Source organism: Dasypus novemcinctus, chromosome 5 (assembly GCF_030445035.2).
Source record: "Dasypus novemcinctus isolate mDasNov1 chromosome 5, mDasNov1.1.hap2, whole genome shotgun sequence".
NCBI lineage: Eukaryota > Metazoa > Chordata > Mammalia > Cingulata > Dasypodidae > Dasypus > Dasypus novemcinctus.
Genome location: NC_080677.1, coordinates 103704036 through 103715280, shown reverse-complemented (window position 1 = coordinate 103715280; position 11245 = coordinate 103704036). Strand labels below are relative to the sequence as shown.

At 36.4% G+C, this 11245-nt stretch overlaps 1 pseudogene; it reads left to right on the top strand.

Moving 5' to 3' along the window:
* The first annotated feature begins 4508 nt into the window (after positions 1-4508).
* On the top strand, positions 4509-5404 carry LOC101426120 (ubiquinol-cytochrome c reductase complex assembly factor 1-like; annotated as a pseudogene).
* The last annotated feature ends 5841 nt before the right edge of the window (positions 5405-11245 follow it).

Sequence of the window (11245 nt, the reverse complement as noted above, 5' to 3'; positions counted from 1 at the left end):
ACATTTGCTGTCTTTAAGTAGTGATTTGGATGTAAAAGTTGCTTTATTTCCTTCAGTGTTCCTAAAATTTCATACAACTTGAGTGATTATATGTCAGACCATTAAAAAAGCTAAAAATAATACTACATATAAAACAAAAACCTTATGTTCACTGCATATTTATGAAAACAAAATTCATAAGAAGACATTAAATGATATTTTGTAACATAAAAAAGTTCACTCCCCAAATTGAAGGGAATTAAACAAAATTCTTATAAATGCTTCCTCTTCATTAACAAACCAGCTGAAAGTTTGACAAATTCACTGCCTGTGTGGACAAATTTAAAATATCCCAGTATGATTAGGTCAGGAGTTATAGGCAGATTTTCACAAGTAAATCTGAAAACTTCCGTAAAGTGAGTCTCTGAAGCCCAAAATCTGTTTGTGATCTTCTTTTACATTCTCCATTGCCTCTCATGATTGGAATAAAGGGGGACATGTAGCATCAAGTCAGCCACCATCTCTTTTATAATGTGTTCTAGGATGTACAAGAAAGGAGCAGTCCTTTTATTTATATTCCCTTTGATACTCCCTACAATTTTACTTCTCATCTTTAAAAAGTACTTATTGATGGTAATTAGTCTTTGTTTCAGTAAAGGAAGACTACAATTTGGGCTAAAACTCCTGCTGAGAACAATTAGAAAATCTAGACAAACCATCTGCTTGAAAGCATAAAAGAAATAATGAGATCATGAGTAATTGCCTGGCCAGGATATGTGGAGATGGAGAGGCAAATTTAGGGCTTCTTCTGTGTTCATATTTTCATGATGAAACAACAAATAAGTTGAGAGACTGAAAAATACCTTTAACAGTTTTGCTGGGCTAGGGGACAGAAATCGAAGTTTGGAGGCACAACTTGGTGAACTCTTGATTTGGAATAAGGATGAGCCCTATGTGGGCAGGAACTCACGAGAACTGATGCTCTGGTCTGTATTGTCCCTGAGTCCAAAAAATTCTGCTGCCTATAAAATCTAAGTACTGTGGCCTCTAGCGCTTGTGCCATTATAAAGTGAACCCTAACCCCTATTTATTCATTTTCTCAGCGTTATTTCTTAATGGTCCTGAAATCTGGCTTTTTCCTTGAAGATACCATTTCCATGCACCCAAGGTCAGTGTCTCTCTTGTTCATCAATTTCACACCTCCAAGTAAACATTCTAAACATTTTTTAAGATGTTGATAACTAACATTTCTTGAATACCTACAAAATGCCCAAACGCCTGGAAGCAATTATATGTATTTATAGAGTAAATCCTCAAAATACCTGTAAGACAGGATTATTAAAATCATTGTGGATTTAACTTGTTTTAAATCACAAAGAAAGGAATTAATTGTTTAAATTCTAGAATATTACTCTCTACATTTGATCTTAAACAATAATTTAAAAAATCAATAACTTTAATATTTTTCTTTTGATAATAATTCCCTTTTTTTATCCTTATGAAGTGCTTTGCCATTTTCTTTTCTTCTCCTTCAATTGTTTCCTACCTTTCACTCATTTTCAATGATGAAGAAACTCCATTCCTTGCCATTCATTCCACTAAGGAGATATTCAAGCCAAATTTGAGTATGAAGGACATTGTTATGACTTCTGTTTATATTGCTCATTAGATTCATTTTTCTGGAGCTGTTAAAGTTTCCTCTTGGAAGAAACATGCTATAAATGAGAAATCAGATGGGATGTAAGCCGTGGTTTTTAAACCTTATTAAATAAGTGGGTGAAAGAAAAAAAAGATTTCTAGAAATATAGTTGAAACAACTCTTCATTTTCTGAGTACAGTAGATACATTGTTATTCACTGGGTCATGTGCATTAGCCGACTCTGAAATCAAATCTACAGGCTGTGCCACAGCTCAATATGGCTGCAATAATTGCTGTATTTCAACTATTGAACTTATTCTTAATGTCAGAGATAAATTTTAATACATGTTTATGTTTTGTCCTTTTCTTTAATACCAGCTAAATAATTTGCGGGAATGTGTTAGTACAGTCTATATAGGTGATGACCTTGCAGCTGAGCTATGGAGACACATGTTGTTATGTCAACATAATATAAAAATATTTATGAAGAATAGCTATTACAAATATGCACATAAACTATGGCAAACATTTAGAGGGAATGAACATTTGTGACTTTTCTACTAGAACTTCAATACAAAATATTAAGCACTGGCCAGCAAATCCATGTACCAACATTGCCCGATGGCACTAACTGTGAGTAAAATTTTTTAAATGGCACATGACAGAAAGCATGCTCCAGTCCCTAAAGGACCTCATGTAACTTCCACAGTGACTCTGATGTTTTTTTTTCCCCCTAAGTACTGTTGCTTTATACCCTCTTTAATACTATGCAAGTCCAAATAGTTATAAACCTTAGCTAAAAATCAAAAGAATGCTTGAAAAGTTCATATTTTATGCAAATTATTGAAAGGAACTTTGAAATTGACATTATGGAGCTCAGATTTCTGAATATATTAGACGTCAGATGTAGTAAGAAAATGAGTTTAAAAAAATTGGATTGGCCACTGTAACACTTCTTATGCTTCTTTTTAACAGATAAACTATTAATTTGATCTAGTCTGTTTTTTGTTTTGTTATTGTTGTTACAGTTTTTGAAACATTAAATGTTTTTAATCTTAAAAGGTGTTTTCAAGTACTAGTAGTTTGCAAAAGATGCTTGTTATATAATATTTTCATTGCTTCCATCTATATTAATCTTTATCATTCCATCATCTTACTCTAGTCAGTCTCATCTTGATTTTCATTGTTATGGAGTACCTTCTATATGTTAAGATTTGTGTCAATACTAGGAATTAAAAATATGTATAAGACATATCTCCTACCTAGAATGTAGTCATGAATTTGAGCGCTGGTTATGCAAACAACTACGTTAAAATAGAATAAATGTTCTAAAAGAAGTATGACTTATGGGCATCCAACATAGTAACTGCATACTTTTAGGTATCATTTTCTCAACAACTATGTTGGAAACTTTCCTAGAAGAGGCCATATTTCTTTTCAATCTTTTTTTGCCCCAGAGTACGAATAAAAGCACAAGGCCTATAATGATAGTTCAAAATACAGAAAATTGGGCATTCAGATTTGTAGGGTTTAATCAACATGCAATTTCCAGTGGAAACATAAATGCATATCTTGAGCCTAAACTTCTTTATAAATGGTTCCTTCTTCTTTTACAAAGCCCAAAATAAACATCTAGAGAAGAATGGTCTCTTCTTCAAAAAATAAGCACCACAAAACAGAGGTTTTCAGATGAAATTCTTCTATCTACAAAACACCGCAAATGGCTACTGATCATGGCCTATCAAGTAAAAGATATATGATTTAAGTATATGGATAAAATAAGGTCTTTCAATGATATTCTAGTTTGACTATTTGTTTAGAATGGGCTAAATTCAAGCTGTTTAAGATGGTGCCTCTGCATCCCACTGAGACCAGAATCACTACCCCAGCTGTCCTTCAAAACAAAATTGAAGCCAAGTATGCAAATACCCTTTCCTGCTGAGGGAGGACAGGCAAGTGACCTGATCCCATGACCAATTGGCAATTACCATTTTGGCAGGTTCACTGACATTTTTATATTTTTGCTGGAAGGGAAGATAAGAATATTCTTCTTTGTTTCAAAGAGAAATACACACACATACATACACATACCATACAGAGACATTTTTGTACTTTGCTGGGTAGCTTGTTTTCTCATTTTATTGGAAGAAAGGCCTAAAGTTAATCAGCTCTGCCCTCATTACTGTAGTTGGTGGGAATCATTATAGTTGGCTGCAGGGAACACAAGGATAATTTGTCCATCCAAGAAAAGAAATTAAATATTGCAAAATAGAATTCATACCATTGGCATATGATAGTAGAAAGAATCTAACCTTCTCAAACTGGACACAAATATTTTAGTTCCAAATAAGAAATTCACAAAGTTATATATTACTAAATTAAATTTTAAGTGTATTTGTTCTTTCAAAATAGTGATCTGTTTGGAGTGATATCATTTGTCATGAACCTAAATTTATAGTTTTATTATTCTCCATATGCCTTTCTTTGTTTTTGTCATAACATTTAAACTCACATCTTTCTACTTTAAGAGACATTTACAAAACAGATACTCTTTGTTAAGACTTTTAGACAAGCTCACATGCCTGAAGCACTAAACTCCATTTAGTAGATATATAATATGATGTTTTAATTTCTAACCTGAAGCAGCTCACCCAAAGATTTAAAATGCCATGAGAATCAATCTATTGCTGAATTGTGCCTTTCAGACAGACTCATTTAAGAATATGTTGTCAAATAAATACAAAGCTTTTATTGGGCCAATCATAACTGCAAATAGTTATCTCTGCATTTGACCTAAGCCTGGTTGAGAATAAGCATTATTCCAGTTTTCCTCTTCTTAAATAAACAATCTTCCTCTATTTAAAAATAACATCCTCTGTTGTTGAGGAACATGGTGTTGATTTTGTGAGTCCTTAGGAACCAAACTGTCATGACTTAGTAGAGCCAGTATCCTGCCAATTGGCACCTGTGTCTCCAACCCAAGGACAGTGAGGCAAGACACTGTCTGACACTTCCCAGTGGTCTCAGATGAACCAGTCCCCAGTATGTGGTAGTAAGTACACATTCCTGAAAGAGACATGTAGCTGAGTAGGAAGTATCACAAATAAGCTTCCTACTACCAAGGATTCCTCATAGCCTGTTGAGGAGAAGGTTGTTGCCCTCACAAAGATAAGTCATGGCATTCACAGGACCTTTGAAGTACAATAAATGAAAGATTAAGGCTGTGGCCCCAAGCATGTCCACTAGCTGTGTGGAGAAAACTGTCTTCTTTAAATTCTTTATAAAGTGTCAGATGTCTGATACATTCAATTCATGGTTTCTTATAATCTTGCTTCATGTTTGGATATGTCTTGTCCCAATGAAGTAGGAAGACCGGAATGGGAAATGCACAGGTAATTTCACAGTCCATTTTATGTGGGACGATGTTGAGCAGGAATGGCAGAGTCATGGAGATTAATTCTATATCCCGAAGAAAAGCAAGAGCCTCATGACAAATAACAGTCTTGGGATATGATGATAGAATCCTTCCATATGATCATAGGCTGGCTTCTGTCCTCTGGAGGGCCTTCTTCAACCAGAAATGTGAAGATCCTGGACAGCTCAAATTGTTGGTGGAGTAGGTAAGGAAAGGATGGAGTGTCTGGACTCCCTGAATCCCGAGGAGCTGTTTCTGACCAGCAAGTGAGCTGGTACCCTCTAATAGAAAGGAATCCTTAAAGCACCCTGAAGCCCCATTCCCCAGTTTACAAGGAGGAGGGTCTTTGGTGGGCTGATTCCTTCAAATAGCTGGCCAGCTGGACTTAAGGAGCTGGCAGGAGAGATGCCTGTTTTCCCAGAACCCAGCTGAAAGTGGCCTGAACTAACATTTGAACAGCATCTGTTAAATCCTGCCCCGTTTGTGTTCATTTTCTTCTTAGAGTTTCCAGGAGTCTGATCTGATGAGGTGCAGTGCTGGGAGCACCCCTACCTCTTCAAGAATTCCTCTTGCTCAGGGAAAGGCCTGAGTGAGAGCTTCCTAGCACATACTCCCCAAGCCTCCCTCCAGCAACCATGGGCTATTAACAGCTTTTCCCAAAACCACAGAAGGGATGAGGAGAGGTTAGACCCACTATGGCCTAAGAGCAGGTTGTAATGCTGCTGTTCTTCCCCCTGAGCCTTGGGTTAGAGTTGGTCATTACTCTTCATTTCTTGTAGAGACTTCTAGAAACTTATCCAAGATGTAAGGTACTATAAGCCAAGGAGCACTGCCAAGCTCTGTTAGACAAAGGAAAAGAGTCAATTCAAGAGGGTCTCTGTTTCTGCTTTTACCTCCAGTTTATGGACATATGTCACTGCTGGCTAACGCATAACCTGCCAGACCCGATCCTCTGGAACCCTGGAGCCTCTGATGGCCAAAGAGCAATCTTAGGTCATTTGGAAATAAGCCTCAAGAATAAAGTTCCCTGTGTCACCCTAGGTGAACTAGGTGAGGAACATGCTGTTTCACCTCTCTTGCCTCCCCACCCCCAGAGAGATATTGGGGAGAAGGGGAGAACTTTCTTCGAGGCTTAATTTTATATCCCAGGACCCAGCCCTGCACCCAGCTTTCTGCCCCTTCCCAGCTTCTGGAGCATGTGCTGTATAACCACCTAGTCTGAGTGACTGAGGGCCAGTCACTGAGGGCCTCCCTCTGAGTATGGGACATCTCTTGGGGAATTTTCTTTACAATGAAGAAAGCGGGTGTTATATTTTCACTCTCCCAATCAAACTTCCTTCTTTTAACTTGCTATAAAATTAATCATATAAGGAAACTCTATATGGGTGAGTTATATCCCACTTCTGTGAAAACCTTACAAATCAAACCACCTTCTTTCAGTTTATTTCAGATGCTTTTGTTACCAGTGGAGCTCTAGAATGAAGCCTTCCCTTTGTGAGTGAGCTAATAATGCCTATAATTCATTACAGCTGGGCATATTTACATAAACCAGAAGTGAGCAGGCAAGAATTTACTGATTAATTTATTTTATTTTTAATGGGGTGAAGTGTACCCTGCACTAAAATAAAATTTACCCTGTGTACAAAAAAAAAAAAAGAAAGAAAGAAAAGAAAAGAGAGAAAAAGAAATAAAAGACATTCTTTGAGTGCCTTCAATGAATATACTTCCCTAACATTCACATAGGTCCCACATTGACTTACATGAGTATAGCCAAATTAAAAAAAAAAAAAGTGGGAGGCTGTCATGACAAACAGATTAGAACTGAAAGTATGAATATCAAGATCATATATAATTTATCATACATGGAACTTGGTTTAGTGGTATTCCACTGGATTTGTGGCTAGAAGAGCCTGAGTTTTGTACTTACGTGGTATGGTAACTTCAGCAAATCTTTTTTTCCCCCTGAGATTTGGCTTTCTCATTTTTATTTCCTTCCTTCTTTTATCTCCCTCTCTTTTCCATTCCTTCCTTATTTACTTCTTTCCTTCTTTCCTTAGCATATTGTTATTGGGTATCACCTGTGTTCTAGGTTCTGTGGGGACAGCAGAGAACAAAGGAATGGCTAAAATCATTGCTTTCACAGGGCTATAATTCTAGTATAGAAAGTTGGACAGTGAAACAAATGTGATATTTGATGATAAGTGCTGTGAAGAAAACTATAGCAGGGGAAGAGAATGGAAAGTGCTGAAAAGGGATGTTTGTTATTTTACATATGGTGATGAAGGAAGTCTTTACTAAGAAGGCAACATTTAGGCAGACTTGAAGGATGTAAGGAATGAGCAATAAGGCAGGCTAATATATGGTGAAGCACCATTCTAGGAAGAGGGAGAAGAACAAAAAGCTTTGAAGTTAGAGATCAGCTGGTTGTGTTCAATAAAGAGAAAGAAAGTTGATGTGGATGTAGCTGAGCGAGCTGGGAGAAGCGTAGGGACAGATGATGTCAAAAAGATAAAGGCATATGGAACTACATGGCACAAAGTTGTGATGACTTTAGGCCATCAAAATCTGATTGAGTTTAAAGTCCATAGGTGGATTTTGCAGAGGAGTGACATGCTTTAATTAGATCACTCTGGCTATTATACTTAGAATACCCTATACAAGAGCAGAGGAGAAAACATGTACAACAATTATGGTCTAGGGCGATTGCCGTTGAGGTGATGAAAGTTGATTAGATTCTGTTTGTGTTTTAAGAGTGCATTTATTCTACAAATTTCTGAAGTCTTCCGTCTCTAAAGATTAAATGAGATAATGTATGTGAAAGCACTATGTATATGAAGGCATTATTGTGAAACAAATTACTATTTTATTGCCTCAAACATTATAAGTTATTGTTCTTACACTTTGGTGGAGAACAATTGTAGATGCATGTGTCAGTCACTGTCTTAAAAGCAGACAAAGGAATCTACTCCAGCCAATTTAAGCATAAGTAAGTTTAATAAATGATATTAGTTACACCACAGGATCCCCACTTGTACCAGAGACCCAGTTAAGACCAAAGTAACCATGAATTAAGGATGAGAGGTAAGAGCTCCTCCACCCCGTGCCCACTGTTAATTTTAGCAGAAATGCCACTAACACAACGACTCACAGCTTAGCTTCTGTGACCTTGTGAACTGAATGTCAAGAAACTCTGATACAGCTGCCTTACAAGAAGCAGGTGCATCTTCCATCACGTGACAGAAGATCCAAGTTTTGTGCACATAACTGCCACCTCAGTGGCCTACTCCTTCCTGCAAATCTGACACAAGGTTCAAGTCCACATGCAGAATTTTAGCTTAAGAGAGTCTGAGAAATAAATTGTTTATTAGTTTTGCATCCTCCAGAAAAGTGGATTAGTTGCTGAATAAGTCAATCTTTGTTTCTTGTCTTAAATCAGAAAACAATGTATGTCTTCCAACACTACTCATTCATTTATAGTAAGGATCAGGAGATCATAAGACTAATGACAAAACCCTGTTGAAATAAGACACAGTAAGAAAAATTAAATTGTTTATTTCAAGTACACTTTCTTATTTGTTACCTAAATTTTCCTAGATTATGGGCACAAAACGTGTCTCTGTATTATTAAATCTGAATTTTGCTATTTCTATGCACTTACATGTCACACAAAAGCTCCTTCTTCTGCAACATTCCCCACAATATTTCTGCACAATATTTAGAGAATCTGGTCTACTAGTCATTGTTCCCCTTTTCCACAGGCTACTTTGATGCCATCAACGTCTCTTCCTTTGAAATACTGATTCCTGCCACCAACTCCTCCTCCTCTGAAATACTGATTCCTGCACCCAGAACACTAGGAGCAATTAATATGCCTGCACCCTGAGAATTCAGCAACCTCTTTCAAAGTGATACGGTCAGCTCTGTTCCATATCCTTTACACTCCAGTTTTGTGGGTTTTAAAACATTATTTCTGGAACCATTAAAGACTTAAAGAAATTAGCAAGATTACTCTTTTAGTTTATAGTCTATTCCTAGGAAATACAGATATGTCATAACTGAGTTAGAGTAGACTCAAGTAAAATTCCCCAGTCTATTCAGACACTGTTAGTGAAATCAGCTTATTTTACAAGAAACTTCCTACCCTGTGAAGAGTTGCCTCAAGGGACTCCTCAAAGTCCTCCTACAAGCTGGCATCCATTGTCTCCCTCCTACTGCCCTTACACCCCACTAGCCATAGCAACAAATGTCTAAATCATAAATATGGACATAGATAGGATTTTGCCAATTGACTACTAAGCAAATTTATCCTTGGGAATAAAAGCACCAGATGTGTTTTAATCTGGATTGTGGCTCAGCCAGCTTCTAATGACCTAAATTGGTTTCAGTCACATTATTCTAGTGGTTATTGCCCTGTAGAGAAGTATTACAAATGAAGACTAGTATTTATTCATCCAAATATTTGATACTATTTATTTTAAATAATATTTATTGGACTACTTGCAGGTATCTCACACACATTCCTATCATGCTTTAATTTAAAATGCTCAACCGAATGCTCTGGATTGCATCATTTTTCTCATCATATCCTTTTTACTTTGTTCATTTCCTTTTTGAGACTGATCTAATAACAAACTAACTAAATAATATTTAAGTGATGGTTAATTTTATGTGTTGCCTTGGCTAGATTGCCATGTCAAGGTTTTTGGTCAAACACTGACCTAAATGTTTTTGTAGAGTATTTTGTAGATGGGATTAACACTTACAATCAATTGACTTTAAATAAAGGAAAGTACCCTTGGTAATTTGGGTGGTCTCATCCAATCAGTTGAAGGCTTTAAAAGCAAAGAACTGAGGGTCCAGAGAGAAGGAGAAATAATATCTCAAGACTACACCATCTTTACTTCTCTAAGCTTCCAGCTTGTTGGTCTCTCCTATGTATTTCTGACAACTTCAATATCAATCCTTACCAGAATTTCCAGCCTGTAGCTTTCCTACGGATCTCACACTTGCCAGCTCCCATAACCTCACAACCATGTGAGCCAATACTGTGTGTGTGTGTGTCCATGTATTCTATTAGTTCCATTTCTCTGAGAACCCTGAGTGGCACACTAAATGACAAATATTTATTGAACATTTTAATGTGCCTAGAACCGAGGATGTTTAATTAATGAAAGTGGGTGAGTTTATAATGTGTGGTAGAGGAAAAGAGTTGCCTGAAATTGATGGTGTACCTGAGCGGTATGGAAGAAAATTAGACCCTTGTTCAGCTAAAGAGGAAAAAATGAGCAAACTGTTTTCCTACTCAAATGACAGAATGTTTGAATTATACACAAAAGATTTTATTATGTTGATTTTAAAATAAATGACTGAATGGCTTCTAGTTACAAACACAGAAATATGGTTTAATTTATTTCCTTAATATTCTCCAAATTCACGTACTCTTTCTCTACTTTTTTTCTATGCTAGTCTGTGATTGACTAATTTGAGACTCACCTTGTTGAAGCACTATAAACTCCTTGATAGCAATAGTTTCTCTTCCCTTGCGTCATTCATCAGAAAAAGTTCAGACTTTTGTTTGCTGTTCCTTTGTTTTAAATATATTTTCCTGGCTATTCTTCCTGAATATTCTGAGTCAGTAGGTTTAGGGCAGTGTCCAAGTATTGATATATTTCTAATGTTTCCATTTGCAATGCTGATGTATACACATTCCTGCTAATGATGTCTATTGGTTTCGAGAAAACTGAAGGAAAAAATAAAAGTAGCCAGGATCTTCTCAAGTTATACACTTTATGTCCATTCTCTTTGGAGAAAATATTTTAAAAAAACAAACAAAAATAAACACTCTGTGACTTTTACGGACTCTGAGAATAGGAAATATTCTCTATATATTTCCTCAAATAGACATTCAAATCTTAAATCATTACTGGTTTCTATCACCTTGGAATCCTTGTTCTTTAATTTTTTAAACTTCCCAGTACTTGAGTTTTTCAATGCCCTTCATTCAGCTGTCCTTGAAGACTACAGGCAAAGCCAAATGAAGTCATCCATCTTAAGAAGGGCATTGTCTTCAGAGCCATCTCCCTGGAACAGGAAAAAGCCCAAGTGCTTTCTGATCTTTTTGTCCTTAGCTATTTCAACTATTAATTATTTGTGAAGTGCTCTCTTTGTACCCAAATTATTTGAAATACTCCAGAAATTACTTCTAGCAATAC